Raw genomic sequence first — 27,052 nt, forward strand, 5'->3', positions numbered from 1 at the left:
AAGCAAAAGCAGTGAAAATAATATTAAAGGCCATTAGGCTCATATAGACAAGTTAAGTGGCTCTTTTTAGTGTCGCCCGTGTGCCTGCCAGCCCCCCTTTGCTCTGTTTGCTCTCCACACTGGCTTACATGTGCGCCATACGAGTGTGTGTGTGCTGGCAGTTTTTAGATTTCATTTTATGCCTCGGCTGTTGCCAAGGCAAAAGAAGTCATTAACGTGTCGTTGTCTTTGATGCTCATGCTCGAGCAGGAGCAGCAGCGGCAGCAGCAGCGGCAGCGGCAACGGCAGCAACAAAACCAAAAAGAAAGCCAAATTAAATTAGTTAACCACATGGCAACTTTTGTCTGCAGGGCGACACAGAGCAGACAGCAGATCTGAGGTTGTAAGAGCTGCATGGAGGTACCACTAATTGTTGCATGTTATGTTTTTGCTTATCTTTGGGGCTGCCCCCGAGCGCAGTCAGCTCGAAATGCGCCCTAGACAAGTAATTGTATTTTAAATGTTAGCCAAAGGTGAAAAGGCCAGCCAGCAATGTCGCGTCTATAAATTATACAAGAAATGGTTAACAAAAGAGCGAGAAAGCAAGAAATGAGAATCTGTTGTAGCAAAAGAGTCGCTGACAAAGCTCAAAGCTCATGTGTTCCCAGCTACACTTTTCCCTTACTTTTTTTTCATTTTTTTTGTTCGTTTATTTTTACAGCTGGCTTTTGGCTGGGCACTTTTGCCAATTGACATGTAAATTGACATTTAATGGTTGCTAATGAGCGTCTGAGGATTAGTTTCTTTCAGCCAGGCAACGCGGCAAGCTGAGCACTGGAAGGACGCAGTTATTTGCATAGGTGCCAAAGGGATTGGCGAATTGAGAGAGAACTGAGTTGAATGCGAGGATTAGGGACTGTAGCTAACAATGAGCCCAGTTATTCTGATGTATTAAGTATTTGAGGTATATATGTACATACATAATTTAAATAATAATAATAATGCTCGCTTTGTTTTTGCTTACTTTGATACTTTAACTCATAATTGTTTTTGCAACTTAGAGTTATTAATTAATCCAGCATTGACGCTCACAATATTTTTGCAATATAAAGCCTTTAACATGGCAAACAAGTTGCTGCAAAATTGTAGCTAATAAATCATTAAGCAAACAAATAAATACTCCATTAATTTTCACAGCTTAGCACACAACGAACGCAAAAACCCCACAGAGGACGTTGCACAAGTAATTTGCAAGCTGCTTCTAGAAATCGCCTGCTAATGCGACCAATTCATATTGAAAACTCTTAATCAGATTATGATGGATGGCTGCCGGAGCAGCTATGCAGACCTCAAATGCAATGTAAACATATTTAAGTTATTAATTATTTTGTGGGCATTTTGAATCGCAAAAAGCAAAAGCTGTTTTCCAATTACAAGTTGAGACCGGGCTGAGGACTCGTCCTCAGTTGGGGCTCCAATAACATTTGTTTAGCAAAAATTGATTGAAATATGAGTATGAATAACACAAACACAATCTCCCAGCCCACGCTTGCGTCTGTGTACCTGTATCTGTATCTGTATCTGTATCTGCTTTCGTCTATGTTTATTTTGACATAAATTATTGAAATTGTAATTACTTAGGCCGGGAATGGGGAAATGAGCAAAGTCGCATATTAAGTAGCATTTGACAGCGTTTTAATTTTATTCCTGCTATCTCTTTTTTTACTAATGCAAATTTAATTAGTTACGTTGCCCGTAAACATGTTTCTTGGCTTTAGTTTTACATGTGCACTTTATATACCTCTTTAGTTCTGTGATTGATGATGATTAAATTGCATTAACTACGCACAACTGACTAATTAATATGCAATTTTTTATAATGATTGGTCATGGCATGGGATTATATTAGCAAAAATAAATATACAATCCATCTCAAAGTATTCCATAAGAAATGAATCGTAAATTAGTAACTGGCCCCCAATCAAATCAATAGATATGATATCTAGCTTATGTTTATATATAGAAATTTGAGCTTAGTTCACGGATAACAACTGGCTGTCTATCAATATTCCACAGCCACGCCCAGTCGCTGCAGGCGCAGGCACTCTGAGACCATTTTTATGGCTCGCATCAGCACAGTCTGCCTGGCATCCTGGCACTCCAGCATCCTGGCAGGCAGGCTGCCTGCCCAGCCGTCGAGGTGTCAGTATTTATACAGCAAATAAGCTAAATTTTTCCTTTATGACTCCCGCAACGGGCAAACAGTTGGTGGATGAATGCGAGTGCCGGCATCGTCGCCAGACAATTGTGTGGCAATTGTCAAAAGTCTGCCCTGTCAAATGGCAGGAATTGCTATTCCACACTCCACACTCCACACTGCACACTCCCCTACCCGAACCGTCTAAACTTGGGCTGACGTTTATATATGACTAGTGATAAGTCAGCGTCAGCCAAGACGTTGACACCAAGTGCAAGTGGGGTTCCGGCTATGCGGCCGAAGTTCTCTCTGGCTGTTTCGTGTCTCATTTTGCGCTTTGTTGTTGTTATGATGCTCTGGAATCCTTTGGGTGTCTTTGGGGCCTTAAAGCGCTCAGTTTATTTGTCAGTTTGAAATTTACAGTAATAAGCCCAAAGTTGAGCATAGGCTGGGGACACGAATGACAACGACGGCGTGCAAATGACATGTAGAGCCGAGAATAGCAACAGCCCGGGCATAAAACATCTTTGCCATGGTCTGGAATGGGTGGGAGGGAGTGGGAGAGGCCCATCAGCTACGGCTGAATTCAGAAGTAAATTAGTTATTAGCGTTGTAAGTAGTTCAAAAGTTCCATAGAGTTTTGACTTTTGTAGAGTTTACAGCATCGGCATTGGCATTGGCATTGGCATTGGCGTTGGCGTTGGCGTTGGCATGCCGAAAACGAGCGCTAAAATGCGCCTAATTGTTAATTAGTGTCAGCGTGAATTAGTATTTACAGCGTGGCTGCAGACAGACAAACGGACCGTCAGACGGTTTTGGGGTAGGGGCCACAGAACATTTCAATGGACGCTTTTTTCTTTTAGGCATTTTACATGGCAAGCCGAAGTTTTTGGTTTGGGCGCACAACGGAAATTGTACAAAAGTCAGCGCCAGAGATCCGAGAAAGACGCGCCAAAAGTTTGTCTTTAGACTCTCCTCTCTACTCTGTGGTATTGAAGTGTTAATTAATATTGAAAAGGATCAACTTTTGTGTGACTTTGGCTTTGTGTGCAAAGCCAAGCAAATGAAAATTGAAAAGGATTCCATGGAGACTCACAATGATGGGGTTAAGAATACACCAAATTCGAGTTGCTCATGAATTTCTTTTAGTTGCGACTTGAGTTGAAAGTGTTTCTAAGAAAATACGTTGCTACACAGAATATGCAGACTGTAAAAATTGCAAATGATTTTGCAGTAAGAGAAGAGTCCTTATGAACAGGCTTTGGGTTATATTTCTTTTATAATAACACAGTTTCATTTTACAATTTATAATTACCATAAGGGCATTCACAGCCTGTCAGATCACAAAGTTCGCCTTGCCAGGGCATCGGAATTGACTTCCTTTTTGCATTTTTGGACAGGACCCGGCAATAAATATGCAGCAGTGGCAGCTTGCTGGAAAGTGGGCGAATGAATCTGAATGGAGAAGGCAATCTTGACATGCCATTAACATTTCATGTGCACCTTGCCGTTGTCTTTTGCCAGCCGCCAAAGACGATGGCGCTGTGCAGCTGCAGCCGAAGCCGCTGCCGCTGCCGCAGCCTCAGCCGGCGTTGGCTATCACACTAAAAGTCAATATAAAGTAAAATTTTTTTTATGACCTCGGGATTATCATTTTGCGCTGCAGCTTGACATGAAATTGGCTGCACTGTGGGTAACCAGAAATTGGCTATAAAAGCAAAGAGCGACGACCAAAAGGTGCTCGCATCTCTTGCTGTCTTATGCCCCCTCCCCCACCCCGCCCACTCTGTCCTGTCGACGTTCTATAAAAAATATAGAAATTTTTATTTTAAGTAGTGACGCGTCAGGGATAATGTTAATGGCACATAGCATTTTCATTTCAAACGCATAAAAGTGTCCAATGTCTGTCCACGGGAAATGTTTAAAAAAGAAGAAGAAGAAGAGGAAGAAGAGGAGAAAAACGAGAGCTGGAAAGCAGTGCAAAAGAAATGTCAACCCATTGCGCCTTTGTGGCTGTCGCTTTATGTGCGCAGATTTTCCATTTTTATATATACACATATATTTGTATATATATGCATATATATACATATATATGTGTGTGCATTTAATAAGGGGAACGCATATCTCTCACGATAAAGTGGAATTTAAAGTTTATGAGCTAGACAGAAGGACTCACAGGACTCGACAAACGACGGGTGCTCGCCGCATATGCCGCATGCTTTATAATTATATGGCCGGCATTTTTTTATAACTCAACGAATGTTATGTGCGCTTTGACCCGGCCAGTCTGAAGGGGGGACGGGCCGTTGCCCATGAAATGAGCCTGGGATGTGGCTGAAGATTGCTTGTAATAGGCAATAGACGGGCACATAAATTCCAGCAATGAAAACGGTCACAGCAACTGTTACGAGGAAATGGAAGTGGGTGACTTGAAGTGACAAGTCCAGAGTTCTGCACTTAAGAAGTATCTTTCAGTTGCGTTAAGTTATAAATGTTGTTGTGCTTGGGCTACAAACTAAACTTTTTCAGTACTTAACGCAGTAAATCAAGCATGTAGTATTATCAGACAAATATCAACAAATAAATACATATGTATATAAAAATTAATAATATCGTATTCAAAGACTAAGAGGGCATATATAATCCGACCCCAACTTCTTAACTTATCGATTAATTGCTAACATTCATGGCACACATACAACACTTTATTAAATGTATTACATAATATGCTTACGTTTAGAAACTTTGTATACCGCGCTCTGCTGTGTTCTTGAGAGCAGTTTTATACTCGGAACGCGTGTTCGGTAGCTCTGTGGAATGCGTGTGGGGTTGCTTTAAATTGGTATCAGTTTTGGGTTTCTTAACTGCGCTGTACTTGGCTATTCAATGACCTGGTATAATTGATATCCATGTAGTCTAAATGAAGTCTTAATTGCTTAAGTCACCAAAGAGTTTAACACATTAAGAGAATCTAAACAGTAGTTCAGGTTAATGTTTGTGTAAAGCTTAAGAATGCTCTGTCTACATTTAGGCACGCGTTTGCTAACTAAGCTTTTAATTGATAGTTGTAATTGATCACTGCTCAATGAAACTTTGCACTACGCGGCGTATGTGTAATAATCGACTAATTTTTGCCCGACAATTATTTATATAGGCAGCTAAGTTCTAAGTCACAATTGTTTGCGTTTAACTGTTGTCTCGAGTAACTTTAAGCTTGGAGCTTGGCATTCAATTTATTTTTCATGTACGTCTGCTAAACGGCTTTCAATTTTGTATTCTTCTCTATATAATAGTATATTGTATTATTAATTGTGTTTGGTTTTTATTGCACATTCCAATCAATGTCGTCAAGAGCATCCATTTCTCAGTTTCTCAGCTGCTGTCTTTAGTTCAATGTCGTCATTTCGCGTGCTAAAATTTTCATTTTCGGTTTTATTTTTTCATTTTTTTTTCGTATTAATTAAGTTTTTTTTTTTTTGTATTTTGACGTTTGACGAAAAAGAGAGAAAAAAGAAAGAGAAAAAGGAATAAATAAAATTTTTATAATCTCCGTTGTTGTTGGACGGTGTAAATGTTGTTGCTTACTTTTAATTTATTTATTATTTAGAGTTGTTTATGTTTTAAAATTCATTTTGTTTGAACTACAGAAATTGGAGCATCGCAAATTACGCACAACAGAAAATGTTTACGTGTCAATAACAATAACAAATTGCATTTTACTTAAATATTTTGATTTTTCTTAGCTGTTTAATTTCCTAATTGGAGTAAATAAGTAGAGATCACAACATTGAGCATATGTGCTAATAAATATATACGGTTTATTGTTTTTTTTTTTTTGTAGATAATTTGTTTACGAACAACATCAATGAAACAACAACACTGAGATATAAAAATCTTATTATATTTTTAAACAAAAACTTAACCGAAATATTCATGTTAATTAAGTTTTAGCTGCTAGTTAAAATAAAGTCTTAAATGACTGAAGGTCAAAGCATCAAATTGATTTTGATAAAAAAAAACTGAATCTATAAAGAACGCACGATATATAGGGAAATACGTATATAGGTGTAATATAAAAGACACGACAACGATACACGGCATATAATAAAATTGTACATATATGAAAATTGTATACATATTTATGTTTATGGGCTTAGACTTATGCTATTAACTAGCTTATTTAAAGACTAACATACAGATTTAAATTTAGAAAACATTGTAGAAGAAATGAATCAAAATATATTGCATTTGAAAATGTTGTCAATAGTTTTGCAAATATCAAGATTTTATCTTTGTGAAGGCCTGGGCTGTTGAGCCCATAATTAATTGAAAATATATTGCCTGGCTGAACAAATACCTCGAATAACGCACAAATCAATGCAGAAACTTCGTTAGAAGTTTGAAGTGTAAGTTGAAAGCAGCTCAACACCTTGACAGCAAATGCCACAAGCAAACAAATGAACCGATGAACGAAATAACAACAACAACAACAACAACTACAAAAACAACAACCTCAAGTCAGACGTCAATCAAATTGCTAGCCAAGTTGGGAAAATGCTTCAATAAACATGTCTTACATAAAACATTTTAATTAAATTATATTTTATATACTTATGTGTGTAGCTATGCATGTGTGCTTCAATGTGAGAGTGCATGTGTGCGTGTGTGCAGTATTTATCAATTTTCCAGGGTGGGGTGGCAAAAACAAGAGTCATCACAATAACCATACATCTTCGTCTAGCACACACACACACACACAAGCTTACAAGCACACACACATACAGGGAAGTAAACAAAAGTGTTTTAGCGCTCTCAATGCACATCACTCATTTACACGCACACACGAAAGGAGTAAGAGAGAGAGAGAGAGAGAGAGAGAGAGAGAGAGAGAGAGAGAGAGAGAGAGAGAGAGAGAGAATGGAAAAAGAAAAGTGCAATCGAATTAGCCACTGTGATACTGTCCGAAAACTACATTTAAGCATTGGATTAATCTTGACTAGACCTAACAATGCGCAAAATAAAACTCAATATTCCTGCTCAGGCTGAGAAGTTTATTTATAATTGCATGTTTAACAACACTGAACAAGTATATTTAAAAAGAAATCTGTGATTTATTAGTGTCCAACCAACACTGTTCAAAACTATAAGAGAGAAGAGGTATAAAAGCATATCAAATCTCTTTTCAAATTTTTGTTATTTGCCTTCCCATACTGCTTCTGCAATATTAATCCAATATGCTGCTTTCAGCTGGTGTCATTGCGTCAGGCTCAGAGTGTTGGAGACAGAGAGAGAGGGAGAGCGAGTGAGAGCGAGGGAGTGAGAGAGAAGCCAATGCTCGACTTTAATTTAATTTTTGTGGTGGCTGTTGTTGTTTATTTTGTTTGCTCGTTGCGCGCAATTAATTGAACTTGCAGCACATGCCTCAGACTCTGGCACAGTCTCAGCCTCAGTTGCAGACTATTGACAGCCTTCAGGGTCTGCACTATTTGCGGCAAGCAGCGGCAGGGGCAGCAGCAGGGCTGTGCCAGGGGCTAGAAGCTTTTTGTGTATTGGTGCGGTTGAGTCGATGAACACTTAAGCCGCACTCAATGCAGCCACAGTTGACGTCGCTCTGCTCGTTTACCCGTTACGCTTTTCGGAATTTAACTAAGACAAACACCACAACGATAACAACAGAGTAACCCGAGCAACAACAACAACAACCACAACAACAACAACCACAACAACAACCACAACAACAACTATTATGGACAACAACACCAACAAGTTGTGTAGTTTGTTGCCTTTCGTTTCGGATCTACTTTTCTGTTGCTGTTTCGGTTTCTGTTGCTGTATGAGAAACGCTTGCGGGTCTTACATTGGCTTAGCAGCAAACTTGTCTAAGCTAGGGCCAGGCGGGAGGACCGTGCGATGAGGTGGCAAGGGGAGGGGTAAAAGACTGCTGGGTTTTTGCAATTACAATTACGCATAGAAGAGAGCAAACGGAAATAACAAAGAGTAGGAACAAGTGCCAGAAGTAGAATGCTATGAGCAGTAATTGTAATGGCTGACAAAGTACGCAAAACATTTAGCAATATAACGGACATTCAGGCACTCGCCCAAAAAGGTATGCTATGAATTTAGTGAGGAATGCGCCAAACGCAAGAGAAATATCTTTAAAGACTATATGACAATATAAGTTAAGATTATGCAGTACAAAACTAGGCTTTAAACAGCAGGTAGCCAGCAAGGGGAAGAGAGACTGAGAAAGACTCGTAGGAGTCGCCTTTAAATTTGAAGTCGCAGCATGGCTTAAGAAAGCTGCTTACATCTTCGACTTTGCGGTCAAGGCTTCGGCCCTCCCTAGCCTGACCTAAGTAGTTGCGAATGCTGCCTCTAAAACATATTGCACAATTACTTGGCACACACTCGCACACACATACACTCAAATAGCTTACAAAATTTATGTTATTGTTTGTCTGGCAGCGGTGTGGCGGTACCAGGACCTGGACTAGGACTAGCACTACCTTTTACAGGCAAAGGACTCCCATATTATTTGCACATACCTATATATATATTTTTTTGTGCCCCTCACGTGTGTGTGTGCTTGTGTGTGAGTTGTGCTGCAACATTTTATTTATCGCACTGGCCATAAAATGCACGCTGGGGGCATTTGTAACAATTTTCAGGCACACACAACAATGGAAACAGTTCCGCCGTCCGACCGTTCCCCCCGCCCAGCTCACGGCATACTGTGCAGCCATTCTTAGTCAGGTTAAAATATTACAACATCATGCTTAAAAGTCACGTTTAAACGCTGACGACGTCGGCGCCGAAAGATTATTGCATTTTAGAACCCGCCTGTTAAGCCCCTCCACGTCTCTCCCTCTCGTTCTCTCTGTCGCTCCTCTGCGCTCGCTGCACACCTGAGCCGCACACAATCACAAACAAATGTAGTTCATTTCAGTTGCCAAAGTCGACGGCGGCGTCGGCGTCGGCGTCTGCGCCTGTCTGTATGCTATTCGAAATAAGTAATAGTGTTGCAACGTGCCTGCCGCATTTTATTTCCCTTTTCAAAAAGAACCAGAGAGAGAGAGAGAGAGAGAGAGAGAGAGAGAGAGAGAGGGAGAGCTTGAATAGAGAGCAGGCAGAGAGTGAAGGGAGCTGCAGCTGGGTGGCTGATTGTATAATTCGTGTGTTGCGAGTGAAAATTTTATACTCGTATATGCTTGATGCTTGATTGAATTGAATTGATGTGAGTGCCGTCTGTGACTCCTTCGACTGCGATTCAGACTCGATTCAGACAATCCACTCTGTCTCTGTCTCTGCTCGTTTTTGGCTTTTGCGGTTACGAAACCAATTTATTTGGTTTGTGTGCGTGTGGCTGTGTGCGTGTATGTGTGTGTGTGTGCAACGTTGTTATTTATTTTAAACAGGTAACTGGTAAGCCTGTGATGAGCACAGGCAGCGCCAGCTCAGAAATCCTTGAAAGCCAAAAATGATTTCATAAGATGAAAAGCGATTTTTCGCACACACATTTTTGCGGCATCCATCGAAGAGGCAGTGAGCATGTGTCTCTGAGCGTGCGTGTGTGTGTATGAGGAGAGACTGTGTGGGGAAGAACATGTGTAAGCCACAAATATTTTTTCGGCAGCTTTTTGAGCTGGCAAATTGCAACGAAAGCTAAATTTTAGTTTTAAATTCATCCCAGGATCATGACAATTAAAGCAAAAATTGAGAAATGTATAGAATAGGGGGAACAGAGGCAGAAAGAAAGAGAAAGATGGAGACATTCAAATATATATGTATATTTTCTAATCTAACTACAAAAGTTGGCAGGATTTAAATTTAAGCTTATGCTCACTTCTTATTTAATGCACGTTAAAAATTGAGTTTTGTAGGTATAAAGCCAGAAATTTAAATAGAATTCCATAATTGCTTTCATGGAAAAAAAGCTTGGTAAGGGTTATTTTATTATTTGCAGCTGACGAAGTTAACAGAGAGTTCTCAGAATTGGGTACATCAGTTTTATCAATGTTCCGCGTAACTCAATTTAGCTTTAAAAAATATTTCAATATATTTGAAAGACGAGTCAAGGTCTCTAGAACGCCCTCGCACTTGACATAGTCATATAAAATACACACACACACGCGCACATACACACATATATAGGCCTTTTATGCAGGGCTGTCCCCGCCCCCACCTTCGCCTCCTTTGTACCCGCCCTTGTCGCTGTCTGCTTGTCACACGCCGTGGTACCATTGTAAATGGAGTCAAGAAAGCAAAAGTCACTTTTTCAATTTTCAAAATTAAAAAAAAAAAAAATTCTACGCACACGCGAGTAAATCACTAAGTTACTGTGTCGCATTGATAAACCCTTATCAAGTGAGTTTTTTTGTTCACTTTGACTCAGTACGCACACACACACACAGGCACACGCACTGTGAGACACGTTGACACATTGTCATAGGGCTACAAAAAAGACACTAAACGAAATGCAGAGACCCTTTCTGATGAGGGTGAAGCGGCGCCAAAAAGCATTGCCTACTTTTTGGCGTGAATTTAAAAAGGCTGCTAAGCAAGCCGGGGAATCGAGGGTGGAAGGGACGAGAGTCGGCCTGTTATGTAGCTCGCATATTAAAATCTATAAAATATGCTCACGACTGCTTTACGACTTGAAAGCTCAAAGCCAAGAGCAAAACCAGAAGCTAGCAACCAGCAAAAAGTTCAATATTTGTAAATCTTATTCGCATACCCTCTTGCTCTTGATGCCACTTTCCCTTTCGCTCTCACGCTTCTAAGGCGGCGCTCGTTCTTTATGGGTTAATGGTGCGAAAACGTGACTTAATGTGCGTGTGTAAAATTTGTTGGTTTTTTTTTTTGTATTTTTTCGTTTCATTCCATTTTGCGTCTCCATAAGAGTTATGTTGCTGAGTGGGTCTGGAGTGTAATGGAGAGTCGCAGCTGTTGTGCAAAGGTCAAAGCAATTTGAGCAGCTCATCGTGGGGCGATGGCTTTTAATAGAAATGTCAGACAATTGGGTTCCAAGGCAAGCTAACAGCTTTAAAGCTAGATAGCAGCTGCAGAGTGTTTCTGGGGGGAAACACAGCTAGAGTTTATGCATAGAAAGTTGCGTGTATATAGGTGTGCTCGACGTTAAACAAACAAAAAATATTATTGGGTTTCAGCTTGGGCTACTGTGAGAGCTTGAGACAGCATAAGGTTTAGAGATGTTGGCTATATCCCCAAATTTTTAAACTATAAAAAGTTTTCTTTTAAAGACGTCTTTCCTCCTGCGAACTATTTCAGACCTTCCCCATTTGTAGCCCTTCTATAGAGAAGGGAATTATAGAAATTGCACAATATTCACTTGTAAACTCTGCTCATTATCAAATTGCTAAATATTTTTAGCCCCCAGAGCGTTTAAAAATTTCATTAACTCACTTGACTCGCCAAGCGTCATTTAATTATCTCTCTGTGTGCGCTTTAGCGTAAATGACAAATCCTTATGCTAAATATGCTTAATGCAACACACACACTCACACACACACACATACACGAAGCTTACAACGTGCTGTACATATGCTTAATGAAGCTTATAACTCTCGACGTCTCGCTGCGCGTTCCCTCTCTCTATCACTCTCTTTCGCTCTCTCTCACTCCGTCTAACTCGTTCGTGGCTCTTCGCTTCCCTTTGCCCACATGCAACACGTACACGTCCTGACAATCCTGGCAACAGGCAGCATATGCCAAGCACGAAGGCCCGCCAGGCGAAATAATTATAAAGCGCTCGCAGCGGAAGCTGCAACGGAAATGTTACCTGCAAAGCACGTGCAGGCCCAAGAGGCGCCCAGGGATGAAGGGATGTGTAGGGGCTGCACAGGTAAAGGACGTGGAGGGGGGACATGAATGGAGTGAGGTTCACTGGTTGTTCGGGTGCAAATTCTAGCACTGGCTGCGTTTAGTTTAGCATAATGACAGGCATAGCCGAAGCGAACGAACGCCTCCAATCTAGAGCCTGCAACTGCCACCTAGTTCTAGTTCCAGAACCAGTTCCCGTTCCCGTCCCCTTCCCGTTGCCCGTTGCCGCTCCCTTTCCACTTGCAGCTGTCGACGTTGCCACATGGCAGCCACTAAACCAAAGCCACATTAGCTCGGCAGCAAATGTGGCAAAGCGTGTTAATAACTCACTGTATGTGATTGCTTGTGTGTGTGTGTGTGTATGTGCGTGTGGCACTGAGTGCACTCTCTGCACTTGGGGGCACATGCATTTAAGTTTTGGGATTTCATAATAAACTTGGGCCTGCTTCGACGGTGCTCATCATAAGTGTGAGTGCATGCTTGTGTGTGTGTGTCTGTGGCAAGCTTGTCGTCATCGTCGTCGTCTTCTTGGCGTGTAATGGAGCATGCTGCTGTTGCAGTTGAAAGCCGAGTGCTATATAAAGACTGAGGCATGCTCGGATATTTACATGCATAATGCATAAATTCGTTTCGTCAGCGCAGAGTCGATGACTCCTTAACTCAACTTTGCCAACGTCTTGGGCCTAATTTGTTGCATAATTAAGCGTGTAGTCGTCTGTGCAGCAATACTTTCCTACTTTTACCCCATTTACGTTCAGTTTTGTTTAGGAAGCAATTTGGGCAAGGAGGCAGAACAGAGCACACAGTGCAATTGAGTGCAACAATTTCTGGGCACCAGTGTTGGTAGTTGCAATAAAAGCAGTGTTCGAGCTTGTTATTCCATTAGCTGTGCTGCATAGTTGTATATGACTAGTATTGTATAACGTGCAAACTGGAACTGTGTGTCAATTTTCTTTGTCTTTATAATAGTATCATGTATTTCTTTTTTTTTTGGTATAAAAAGCATTCTAAAATCTTGCTGCTGCCAATATGAATCCTGCCTTTAATGTGTCTATTTCTAACATTTACGTCAAGCAACGCAGGACATTTAAGTGCACGTTAAAGCTAAAACTTGTTGGGGAAACTCAACACAGCTTGAAACACGTAACGCACTTAAAGCGCCAATCAAATCCTGTTTTCCCACCCTTGCTTCGTTCCCCGCTGCGACTATTTTACCTGTTTCAATGCTTTTGTTAACATGAAGCCACAGAAAACTAACAAAAATCTATACACACACACTTGAAAGCCGCAGAACACCTATAAGGCAACCATAATGTACACATCAGCATGAGTGTGTGTGTGTGTGTGTGTGTATTGTGTGTATGCTTCATTATTATTATTATTGTTGTTGTTAGTCGTTCTTCCTGCTCTCATCAGTGAACACATACGAGTATTATTTTTGTCGCATTGTTTGCTTCTCCTTCCGCTTGTCGACGCCATTGTTGTTGTTATTGTATGGTTCCTATTTGGTATGGTTCCTTTTTTTTGACAGCGTCTCCTCGTCTCTCCGTTTTGATTAAGCTTCGTTGTCGTTGTCGTTGTCGTGTCGCTTTTGTTGTTGTTCTTCGATTTCGGTCACTAATGAGCAGCGTTAAAAGCGCAGCGAACTCGAGAAGGGCGTGACGCCGGGGTGGGCGTACGGTCAGCTAAAGGACTTTGGTTGGAGGTAAACATTGTTTTTTCATTTGTGTTTACGTTTTTAACAGCTTTGACAGGCTGTCGTTATCCTTTTCAACACACTCACATACGCACACACACACATGCAGACATTGACAGACTGCCAGGCATTGTTAGCACAGATTTGGGTCAATTTATGCGTTCGGCTAGGCTGGAAAACTCATTGGCTTTGGCCCGTTCCGTGTGCCCAGGCATAGACAGCATTTTTCATTTGCCTAATGAATTCAATTATTTATTTAGCTTGAGTTATTTCTTTAGCCCGAGCACAGACGCACTCTTCCTCGCTGCTGATCTGATTTTGCGTGCCAGAGTTTATTTAATTTGATATCTAGGGGGTGAGCGGGGCTTTGCTGCGTGCAGGGGCAAACACTGCCAAGTCGGCATTTCTAATTAATTCAGTACAAATTACATCGCATGGCCACGGGCGGGGCTAGCCGAGACGTGGCGCTTCGCGCAAATATAAAAATGGAAATTTAATTAATGTAAAAGCTTATATAATTGGAAATTGAAGTCTAATTAAAAGTGTGCGACAGCATTACACAGCCAGCCTGCAGTCAATTGCATGCAACTGACATCGCTTCAAGCGCAAAATTAATTAACACTCTCCAACACACACACACACACACACACACACAGAAACACGCACACAGCATTGTCACACGCACAGCTTTTAATAGAAGTTGTATAGAAAAGTTAACAATCAAATTTGCCGCCGAGTTCAAAATCGCGACGCAAATTATTAACAACAAATAAACAATAATAATTTGAAAATTGGCAACCGCACACACACACACGGCGACAATAACGAAATAATAAACTAATTAAATCAACAGTCGCTTGAAAAAGGCTTTTGTTTCTTCTTAATTTGTGGCGGCCTCTTTGCGTGAAAATGTGCACAACAATTCGAGAAATTATAATTGGATTTGTTCACTAGGAAAATATGGGCACCAAATTGACAATATTTAATGTGGATAAAAAGTATTAGAATATGCTTAAAACTTGCAAAATTGAATAGAACTAGCCTAACACATTGTTCTTGCTACTTATTAAATAAAATATTTAAATATTTCTTTAACTCTTGTTATAAGGAATTTTAAACTTTTGTATATTATTTTTACGTTAAGCTGTGTTCATTTAACCGGTTGAGCCAAGGTTAGTTGATACATAACAAAACTTACTGTGAACTTAGTTTAGTATACATATAAATGTATGCTTGTTTGTATAGAGAAATGAGCTGGCACTTACCTAAAAAGAGAAAGAGCAGAGATAATATATTTAGTTGGAAGTGCTTGTAACAGTTTTTAATCTTAGTATAATCTTAGTGAAAGTTGATGATGTGTGCTTTGTCAGCACCTGGTTGCCTCGCCCCGTTAGCAGCTTCAGGCAAGCTCTACGCGGAATTTGACACCGTTGACGTTATTTGTATTTATGCAACGTGTTGCTGGTTGCGTTGCCGCACAGTCAATGCCACGTACACACACACACACAAACACACACATACGCACGCTTAAAAATAATATTTGTTGTGTGTAAATGCCACACTTTTATAGGTAACCAAATTTGTTTTGCTTTATTATTTATATTCTGAGTTTTTCCCTTTGTATTTTATATATTTTTGGCTTTGCTGCCAACACAAGCGAGGATATCAATCCCATGTTGAGTTCTCTCTCGCCTGTTAGGCTGCCCTTTTTTCAGGCTTTTCAATTTCACATATAGCAAATATTTTTTATGTTTTCGTCGCTGCCTCTCATAGCCCTTCCCCACATTGTTGTTCTCCACAGCGTTTTCTCCTTTTGCTCTGCTTATTGTTGTTTTTTTTCTGTACCATATTTTACATGCAAATCGAATTTTCCTCAATTTTAATTGGATTTTTGATTGGTTATACTTGTGTTTATATACGCACAACTCGCTGGCTATATACAGCCCCTGCATATTACGCAGTTTTTGTATATATTTTTTTTATTTGGCTCCTCTTTTTTTTTTGGAAACTTCTATTGTTCAATTTATTTTTGATTTTGTCGAGTATTTTGTTGGTTAGTGACATGCTGTAAGTTGTCAATTTACAACAAAATCACAAAAGTTAAACTAATCTCTGGCTGACAGAATATGCATATTTTTAAAGTTCCTATTAAAGTTTGCCCTTCTATGCGATTCTCAGATGCATACAATAATACATACAATGCATACAATAATTGATATTTGTATAGTGAAAAAGGAGTGAAATTAAGTAAACACGAGGGCGAAACAATGATTAGGGGAGAAAACGGGTGTCGAAAATCGAAGAACAAGAGGAAGGCATAGAGAGAGTTCCTATTAAAGTTTGTCCTTCTATGCGATTCTCACGATTCAAATATTGACATTTTTATAGTGGAAAAGGATTGAATTTGGCCAAGAATTGGAGGGAGACAATGTATTTAAGAGAGACTTCTAATTCTCCTAGCTATGCTATAACTTGCTAAGTTGTCTTATATTTCTACTTCTGCCCACTTAGGTAATGACATATTTACCAACAACAAGAACAACCCGACCAAATGCTGTTCAGTTGCGCGTCCAATTAACCGAGGCGCGCCTTGCAATTTGTACAAAGTTTTAATTGAAGAAGACACGACAAATGTCTATATTCGCACTCGTTTCCACCCCTCTTCCCACTCGGCAAGGTACTCGTATGTCTCTGTGGGCGTTGCTGTATGTAAATTTAAAACACACACTTTTGAGTTGCCTCGCGGGCATTACCAAAATGATGGCACCCGCATCCGATCCCATTGCCATTGCCATTTGTGCCACGTAGTTTGCCTTGTAATTACAATTGAGACCACGGCCGCAATGATTATAATTATGTTTTATATTGTCATTTGGTGGGTTCGGCAAGTGGACTGCTCCACATCGTACCCAACACCACCAACACTACCCCCACCACCACCACCACCATCACCATCACTTCCTCAACTTGCCAACCCACAATCAGAGTGGCATTAAAGTAGCTACAGGTAACAAGTTGAACTCAAAATAAATCATTTTCTGCACCCTGGCAACAGGGTGTGTGCTCCAGCGAGTGTGTGTGTGTGTCTGTGAAGGACTTATGCTGATTAGTAAAAAGCGTCACAGTAAATTGTGAATGTGCCATTCTACTTACCCGAAACTGTGGGCTCAGGCATTCGGAATGATTTATGCAATGAGCTCAAAAAGATGAAAGTTGTACATTTTCATATTTTAATTGCTTTGCTCTCTTAATACTTTTGGGACAGGCTGTGTTTGCCACCGCCACCAGAGGCCACACCCCGCCCCGCCTCGTCTCGCATTTTATAATATTCTTTTTTATTATTATTTTTATTTTTTTTCTTTGGCTACGCTTCTATGGGTCTTTTGAAGTGCCAGGCACAGGCGGGGTCGGACGGGGTCTGGGCATGGGATTTGTCTTGTAGTTAATGTAAATGTTTGCTGAGAAAATTTTACTAATTTTATAACAAGTTGCGGTTTCTGTTTTATGCTACGTTTTCAGTTTCTGTTTGCCCTGCCCCGCTCTCCGCTGCTTGTCAGTTTATTTCGCTGCTCGCAGGTTGCTTACTTTGTGGAAAAGTAGATTTCGTGTATAAGTAAGTATTTCGCATTTATAATTTATGGCTTTATATTTGTCAATGGCATTATTATATCACATTTTTATTTGTCCCTGCCCGGGCGCCGCCTAGCCGGCCACCTTTGGTTAGTATTTATGGGGCATTTAGCATTTCGACCAGAAGTAGGTTTATGATGTGACAGGCAAATTTCTCTGATATTGGTTGGGGAAAAGAAGGGGAGCAATGGTGGACGTGGAGGACGGAGGCTGTTTTACTCTTCAGGATTACGTGAAGTTTAAGCTGTCTTTATTTAGACTAAATGCACCGCGTCCCTAACGCATTTCAACTATTTAGCTGCCATAATTCCCCAAACATCCTTTAACCCAACAGTCACACACAGACACACACAATGTTACGTATTATACGGCCGGTTCTGGACAGTTCTCGTGCGTTTTCCATATGCAATTTGCCACTAATTATGCGCAAAATTTCTAGCTCAAGGGCTCTAAGCAATTAGCAGAGCACACACAAAGCAACAACCATGCCTCATTCGCCCGCCTCCAGTTCCCTGGCTCAAGTAATTTACATTGAAATTAAACAAAAACTATGTGCGTGTGTATTTGGCTTTGCGAGTGTTTGTGTGTGTGCTATTTTCATATATGGCCAACATTAATGCAACAAATTATGTTTAGACCGCCGCCATTGCTGCTGCCACCGCCGACGCAGTGGAAAAACTGTAAATGAAAATAAACCGCAACATTTTTCATTTGTGCAAAATGAAGAAGTAGCTGCCACAGCCGAAGCCGTAGTCGGAGCCGGAGCCGGCAAACGAGACAACCAACTGGAAACATTGGCGGACTATCACACGGGAGCAATATAACCGGTTTGTATGCCACAAAAGCAATTTTATGATTATAACAGCCGAGGCCCGGTCGAGACCGGGACTCGGGTTCTGCGGGTCGGTTTGGTCTGGGGAGCGAGAGCGCTGCGCAATTAGGCGCCATAAAAATGGCTGGTTGCCCCCAGATGGGCGTGGCCCGGCCCGACCACAGCACGGAGCCAAAGCGAAGGTGGAGGTGGCGGCAACTGTTGTTGTTTGTCTTCTTGTCTTTCGTTGTTATTGCACATATATTTGTTGTATTTGCTGCAGACCCGCAACCCGCAAACACGGCAGTATTTTTAATTTAAAATCCACAACGAAACGTGAACAAAAATGATGCGCGTGCAAATTGCGGTCAGTGCGGAGAGAGCAAGAAACATAATGTATAATATTAAAGCTGACAAAGGGGCGCAGCAGGGAAGGGTGTTAATTTGAAAAGTGAACTGATTTTGAATAGCAAGATCAACAAAGAAGAAAAAATTCTCTTTTCAAGATACGATTGAATTTCCCACAACATTTTTCCTAACTCAAGATTTGGTAATTAAAAAAAATATATGGGATTTCATTATATCCCAATAGACAATGCGTCCTTTAATCATCCCAAAATTTCCTGCCAAACTTTTACAATATCATTGGGCTGCATATTGTTGCCATAAATTCAGTTACCAAATAGACATGCCCCCAGCCCTGGACGCGGTCTGTTAGCCATTTCTTTCAAACTTTGCGCTAAACTTAGCATACAACTTTCTCAACCACCTAACCACATTAACAAGCACATTTGGTTGGGGTTAAATTATGGTTATTGTTTATGCCAACAACACGGCAAAGGTCGAAGGGCTGGCCGACTGGTCGGCTGGTGGTCTGAATATTTTGGACCTTGTAGCGACTGTAACCCGGCCAGACTCTTGTGTCTACCTCTTTTTTGCGCTTTTGTGTACTATTTAGCGAAATTTATTTACGTTATATTGCGCCGAGCCGCTGCACAGCAGTCAAGTTATATAGAAATTTATGAGCTTTATAGTGGCGTGCCATTTCATTTTGTTGTTGCCCTGTTCCCTGCACGCCGCCGCCCTGCTGCTGCTGGCTTGCTTGCTTAAAAGTCCCTTGAGATGTAATCAATTACTTAATGCTATAGAAGCCCGCCCCCGACTCTGATCCAGGAGCGAGAAACGTGGACCGAGGACCGAGGACCGACAACGATGCCGCCAAACAAAAGCCATTACGCTGGAAACTTTTCAATGAAGCGTTCGTCAGTCGAACGAAGCCGTTGACTATTAGCTGCCTGCTGGGGATGCCAGTCAGTCAGTCCGTCCGTCTGTCTGTCCGTCTGTCTGTCTGCCTGTCTGTTCGTCTGTGTATCTCTTTCAGTGCTGTCCCGCACTGGAAGGAAACCCTTGCGGGGGCATTGGCTCAGCTGATGTATTATTATGGCCCTGCCATCGCTGCCTTGTAGCCGCCTCTGGTACTGTTATTAATATTGTTTTTACCGGGTAGCTAATACTGACGAATCCCCAGCGCATTACGTGCTCTAGGTAGGCAGCCAGCAAGAAGCAGGCAGCAGGCAGCTGGCAGCTGGCAGCATGTCATCAAAACACGCCCACTTGAATTCTGAATGGATTTCTGCGTTTCTGTGGCAGTCGACGTCGTGTTTTTTAGGTTGAGTTTACAGTAAAATAAATATTGAAGTGGGCCTGGGGAAGTCACTTGAACGTTTGTTGGCACGTAAAAGACATCATAATTAGCCGTTCGTGGAAATTAGTGCGGCGGCCCAAAAGAAAAAAAAAGCGTAGCATACTTTTTGCCGCATAACCCAGTCAAGGCAGGCTGAACAGTGCCAAAACGTGAAAGGCCAACCTGCAGATGAACTGTGCCTACAATATACCCTCTAATCAAATTTAGAAGAATAAAATAATAATCGTTTTGCATTTATTTTAACGAGTGCAGAATTTAGCACAGGCTTCTGAAATCACATATTTGATAATGTGGTCGTGACTATGTCTATGTCTTCTTCTTATTGTTAACAACTTCTACAAATTGCGTCTAGGGTATGGAAAATAAGACAAAATTCTGGCCAAGCAAAACTTGCTATGAGCCAATTTCCGTGTCATAAAACTTAAAAGCTTTTCAGAGCCGGGCCCCCAAAAACAATTTGCATGCGAAATTCAATTTGATAATGGCAAACGGGGGAACAACATCTGAGAAATTCCATACATTCACTGGCAAAACTTTGGCCTAGGACACATTTGAAAGTCACACAAAGCCAGCAGCCAGGTGAGTCACGAGTTTGCAATTGCATCTAATTGGGTCAGCTGGGGCTTTGACTAAGAAGCCCCAAAGTTGGCTGCCAAAAGCGGAAATGTCGTAGTCAGAGCTTAAAGTTTTTAAAGTCTTCAATCTGCAGGCCAACAAAGTCACAGAGTACTAAAGCCGGGCCTGAGTTCAATAATATTTGCCATGGCGTTAAAACAAAAGAGAGCGCAAAGTTTTAAATTACCAACAACGCTTGGCGACACTCATGTAAACATTGTGTATAAAATTTATTAAGCTAAGGCTATTGCCAGGGCTACAGAGCTGTAGCCAAAGCGAAAGCCAGATCCACAGCCACAGCCACATCCACATCCAGTTGGAGAACTGGAGTCAAAGCCGAAGGCAGACGTCGCCGGCTGGCTGTCAATGGCTTTTGTCGCCGCAACACCCGTAGAATTTTGTGTAATTTGACCCAAAGCAAATGTAAATAGAACTCCAACAACGTTGCCCAGCTGAAAGGGCGTTAAATTGTATAACTTAATGAAACGTTGGCGTTGGCGCTGGCGTTAACGTCGGCAGCAACAGCAGCAGCAGTAGCAGCAGCCGGCCGAGCAACCAGTCAAAGCAAACCGAACCAATACCACCCAGTAACCAGTACCCAGTAGCCAGTACTCAAAGTCCCAAAACCCCAAACCCTAGCCAAGTGCGAGTAGACTAGACCTAACCAGAAAACCAACAGCAAGCAAACCAACGATAAAGTCAAAGAGTAAGGGCGGGGAAACAGAGTCGGCAAGAGTGCGCAGGGGGTTAGAGATTTAGGGAGACATTTTGACTGCTTTGTCTCTGTGTGCTTTTGCCTTTTGTGGCCGGGCCATGTGCGGATTACGTTTGACTTAATGCAACGACTGAGAGTGAGAGAGAGGGAGAGAAGCAGAGTGAAGTGAAACTGTTGCATGCAATGCTGCCACGCCCACATTAAATTTAAATTAAAATGCTAAAATTTTTGCTCTCAAGCTGTGGCAGGGCACACCGAGAATAGAGAAAGAGAGACAATGACATGATAGGACAAGATAGAGAGAGGGAGAGAGAAGCAGAGAAATGAAGCGGGTTTGAGCTGGGCTACGCCCAACGCCACAGGCCCTAAAAATGCAAGCAAAATAGTTTTTAATTAAAAGGTCTTGACAATCATGGCCACACTGTCTACACTGCCGGCATTCATATTGAGCACAGTGTCTGCAATTGTTGTACGTTTGTCGATTGATGTACAAAGGTGTTAAATAAATAAAAGCAGTTTACAGGTAGAGTAGAAAGAATATGATCTCAAGCATTAAGCTCTACTCTACTCTAACTCTAGATTTTATATCACTTAAACACCAGCCCACTATTTAAATGCAGTCAGATAGTTATTCCCTGTCTCAGAAAATAGTATGCGAATAATTTTTCAATTTCGCACGCTTCTAGTCACAATTATCGTCATTTCCATCAATAGATGCCGCTCTTCTGAAGCGCTTTTCCTGAGTGTGTGTGTCCTGCGATGGTGCGTGTGAGTGTAAAGTCAACGCTTTTACGTTTGACTTGGTTTGAATACAAAACGGCATATAGTACACCGACCAAAAAGGGGCTTTCAATGCGCTTCTCATTCACTCATTCATTCGCTTATTTTTTGTGTGCTGTTTCAATGGCAGCTTTTACTAGTTTTTTTTTTTGCCCCGTGGAGTGCCGAGGCCCTGGCGCAGGACTCGGTTTGATTGAGTGCCTTTTTCATTGGCAGGCAACAAACTTAATCAATTTCTGCGCCTGTGTCCAAACAAAGGCCGCACCTAAAGGCTGGAAAATTGCAGTGTGACAGCAGCAGGAAAAAGTCAAGTGCGCTGCATAGTTTTAGGCGCCGCAGACAGACCGTAGACTGACTGACAGTACAGACTGTACCCCGTGTCAAGTGACTCATCAAGTTGCCTTTTGACTATGACTCCACAGCTCTGACTGACTTCAGTTTGTTTGTCAAACGCAAACGCCATAAAATAATTTTGTTTTCCACACAAGCACACACACGTACACACACAGAGGATCAGACAGAGACATATTTGCGCTGAACAAATACACAAATGTATATATATATATATTTAATTTGAGCAAATAACTATTTTTGGGCGCAGGCAGACAAACACTTAGACAAATAGACAGACAGATAGGCAGACGTGGAGCAGCCAAAACAAGTGTTTGCTTAGCTGGTTGCTTTTAACGCCGCCGCATGGAAAATATATGAAATAATTAGTGTAAAATATTTGCATAGAAATTATTTGTTGACTTGCGGCAGGCGAATAGCAAAAATCACAAGCAGCCATGTTAATTGAGCGCCCAGACAAAAAGCTAGCCAACATTTTTGTGCCATTAGTGCAAATAGATTGCCTACAAAGATTCCAAATCTAATTAATAATTGCATACTATTGCTGAGCAAAAACTTGACTGTTACTTATAATCAAGTTTACCTTTACCTTCAAGCCAACCTTAAATGGAATAGCGACCGCTTTCTGTAAGCCGCAACGCGCAGCACAAAGGCAATTCAATTTCTACTCCGCCTCTCACAGTCTGAACTGCTGCAAGAGGGGCCATAAAATGACTTTGAGGCAAATTATAGCGAATTTTCACTTTGGCATTTAGTCGTGGCAGCATTTAAAAAGCAGTCCACAGGGCAAACAAAATAAGCAGCGAAACACACACAAGTTTTGAGGAATGGGCAAGCAAAAAGAAAGCGCGGCAAATCACTTTTTAAATTTAATTTGACACTTCTTTTTTTTTTTTTTTTTGCAGTGTACCTCAAAGACGCGACTACAAAGTCTTAACTTTGGCAAGCAAAGAAAAAAGCGATATCAGAAGACTTTTCAAATTTCAAATTCATTTTCAGTGCCCGGCGGCAGCAGCAGCAGTAACCCCTCAAGGGCTGCCCAATTGGGAGTTGGCATTTAAATTTGGTTGCCGTTGCCCGAAACTTAAATGTTTTGTAGTTTTCATTTAAGCGCAAAGTTTTTCAGCGCTGCATAAACTTTGCGTTATTTCACACGCAGGTATTATATTGCTTAAGCAGCACAAAAGCGAATGCAATAAATGCAGTGCGCCAAGGGAAGTTAAACGGGCGGGGGCATTAAAAGGACAAAGGACAGCCGGCAAAATTGTTTGTGCGCTCTCATATTAAATGGCAAACAGGAAGAGCACTCGCTGCGTCTACTACAAGTTTGTGTCCTCTGGCCAAAGTTTGCGTTGCTTATTATATTCAATAAAATATTTTTCAGTGGCACTTCGGGGGGCAGCAACTCTGAAACTTAGCCAACTCACAAAATACATATATATGTGAGACAAAAAAAAAAGTAGAAGAAAAAAAAATACGGAAAATTGATAAGATTTTTCTTGCCCGTCTTAGCAATTTGGTAGCCCTTTGTCAGATTGCAAACTTATATTGTAAATTCTTGCAGCCAAACGATTTTGTTTACCCGCCGCTGGGCCAAAACCATATTTCTGCCAGCCAAAGTTTATGGCACGTTTATTACGCATACGCAGCGTTCGCTCGGCCATAAGAATTTGTCAATTTGCTTCACAGCATTTTTGGTTCACCCTGACTACAAGTTGTATATAATTTCCATAAAATAACCCAATCAATATAAATAATGACACACATAATAAACTTAGTAAATTGGTGTCATATAAAAATACAAAATAATAACATTAAAACTTTCATTGTTCCAACTTTGCTGCGTCAAAAATTCCATAAGAACTGAAAACTTTGTTGCAACTTTTTTTTTAAACACACTCTACATGCTGCGAGTTGGATGAAAGCAAGCCAAATACAATTTTTATGAGCAACACTCGTGGCTGGGATAAAGTAGCTGGAACTTAACTTTTAATAGAGCACATGGAATCGAGAATAATATATAAAATATAAATTACTTTCGATTTTTTTATATGCAGAGCTTTAGCCCATAGAATTAATAGTAATTTAATATCTGACTACGACCGTTTAACATATCTCTCAGATATTCAACTTATTGCTCATATATATTTTACTTTAGCTACACATTTAATGGCACAATCCTCAAAAATATGAGCTGTACAGCTTATCTGGCGCAAAACACTCATTTAGATGGCCAGAAAGCAGCTACTCCGCCCGTCCTCCTTGCCCAATTATGAGCCTTGACTGTCATTGACCAGCAGGTGTGTGTTTGGCTTTAACCCGGCCCGGCCCCAGCGCCTAACTCTGGGCTGGCTGGTTACTGTGGCAGACACAGCTTAGCCTTATCAACCCCAGCTCCAACGACGCTCTCGTCTGGCCTGTCATGATTGACGGTCATTTGTCATTTTCTACCATTTGGCCATTTATTTGGCCACAACTTTTTTAACCGCTGGCCACAAAAATGAAACCAAACCCGAAAGCCGCACGCAAAAGTTTCAAAGCTGCTGCTGCTGATTGTTGTTGTTGTTGCTGCTGCTGCTGCTTATGGCACATTTGTCAGACGTTGACGTTATGCAAAAGCTCAAAAAAACAAACGGCAACAAAAACAATGGGAACAAAGAATTTGTAGGTGTTGCTCGACATGACGCCTTTAAGCGCGTATAAATTACAAAAAGCCAAAAGTCAGTTGGCAACAACAAAAAATATAAAAAGGGTTTTTATAAATGAAGTTGCATGCTCTGTGGGACTCGCCGCAAGTCGCAGCCAAACGCTGACATGTCACGCCGCCAACTTTTAAACTGGTTACAGTTACAGTAGCAGGAGCTGTAGCAGTAGCAGTAACATTCTCTGTCGCATTCGCAGTCGCTGTCGCTGGCACGACGTGTTATCGTTTTGACCCACGCCTTTTTATGGGCGTGGCAGACCCGTTTGCTGTCAGTGGCATTCATTAAAAAGCGGAAATTTGTGATTTTTGGTTTGCCTGTTTGTGGCCGGCTTAAGGTTCTGTCATTCGTTTTGGGCCAGCACAAGAAAAATGGCTTTAAGTCAGAGCATTGACTGCATGTAGGCCCAGATTTTAGGTTTAATTCCCACCAGGCGAATTTGTACTAGGCAAATAATTTAAGCACGTAAATTAATTAAAAACGAAATAGTTATGAAGCATATACAACTTGAGTAAAAACATTCTGTGAAGTTCAGAGCTTTATTTTTGATAAAAGTATAGAATTTTCTGCTTAGCAAATAATCTAGTTGCTCCTTTAATTGCAAAGTGATTGGATGGCATTTTTAGTTGTTTATAAAAGTCTATTATTTACATAAGTTTGCTGCCTTTTTACAAATTACTTGAGGCGCTCGAAAGTATGCTAAAATGTAATGCTTAATGCCATTTGCTCGAAAAGTTTATAATTTCTTGGATGCGTGTTTTTTTTTTGTTTCTGTTTTTGTTTTTGATGCTGTATTTTAACTTGAATGCGTAGAAAGTTTAAATGCAGCTGCGTTAACTTGGGCACAACTTTGGTCCGGCATACACACTATACAACACACGCACACATATGCAAAGACACCAGCACATATGCAAATTTGCGCACACAAGCACCCAAAATCAGCAGCAGCAGGAACTCGTAAACTTTGCAGCTAAGCAACAAACAAGACAGCCAGCTCCTGTGGAAACCCACTTGTACCAGGCACTCGACTGGCAGGCAGACAGCCAAAGCAATCCATCAAAATTGCACCTTCTTGCAGAAACTTCTCCCTCCCCGCACACCCTCGCCACCCACAACATCCTCCGCACCCAAGTGCTGCTGCTGCTGCTGTTGACTAAATTGAATTTAATTTGTTTTGCGCGTCGCAGTCGCACACACACATGGAGGCAGCATTGAAATTACGTCCCTCAGCGGGCCAAGTTAAACACTCCCCAGAGAGAGACGAGACGAGGACATAACAACAGCAGCAGCAGCGGCAGTAGAAGCTATTGTTTAACCCCTTCTTGCCGTTAACGTTGCGCTGTGCTTTTGTTAATTATTTGATGAATTTTTAATTGATTTTTCGCGCACAGCGTGGCGGTTGCCGGGCAACGGGGCGTCCAAAAATAAAAAACGAAAACAAAAAAAATTTAAAATAAAATTCAACATAAAATATAATAAAAAATTAAAATACAAAAGCAACTTTACCACCATAAAATGGGCTGCGTGTATGTGTGAGTGCAAAAATTGTTGCATACTTTTAGCTGCTTTGTTATTTAAACAAAGGGGCAGGCAGCAGACATCGCCAGCAACCAGCCGCATGCATTGTTGCAACATTTAAATTAAGATAAATCACCGCAAAATTTATGGTTTTAATATGTGTGTGCCCCGTGTAGGCAGCAGGCAAAAGGGGAGTGGCACTCAGGGGTAGTTGCTTGTTGCCGCCGTTGTTATACAACATGGAAAACAATTTACTAAATTGCAATTAAGTGACATTTTATACCAGCACCAGAGCGGGCGAGTGACTAAGAGAGGGAGAGAGAGAGAGAGAGAGTGAGAAGAGAGAGGAGAGAGGAGGAGAGGGAGCACACACACACACACACACATGCAAAAGGTAATGGCCGTTGAATGGACGCTCTGCTGGCTGGTTGCCTGCTGCACTCTGTGCAAAGGGGTGGCCGCTGCACTGGGTAATAAATTTGAAATTGCGGTTTGGCAGTTTTAAATATTCAA

General features: G+C 41.2%; 1 protein-coding gene across 13 annotated transcripts in view; it reads right to left on the reverse strand.

Annotated features, from left to right (window-relative positions):
* bru3 (bruno 3) overlaps positions 1-27,052 on the reverse strand; it is a 315,854-nt gene that overhangs the window by 73,413 nt on the left and 215,389 nt on the right. Inside the window, exon 1 of one of the 13 annotated variants that reach the window (XM_064700749.1) lies at positions 4,911-5,648. The exons of the other annotated variants lie outside the window; for them this stretch is intronic. The gene's annotated coding sequence lies outside the window, so the exon portion shown is untranslated. Of the gene's footprint in view, positions 1-4,910; positions 5,649-27,052 lie in introns of those variants that run through there. 13 annotated transcript variants of the gene reach the window in all.

The sequence above is a fragment of the Drosophila montana genome, unplaced genomic scaffold (assembly GCF_035044405.1).
Source record: "Drosophila montana isolate Dmon_TW-CO22-7 unplaced genomic scaffold, ASM3504440v1 contig_1875_1, whole genome shotgun sequence".
NCBI classification, from domain to species: Eukaryota; Metazoa; Arthropoda; class Insecta; order Diptera; family Drosophilidae; genus Drosophila; species Drosophila montana.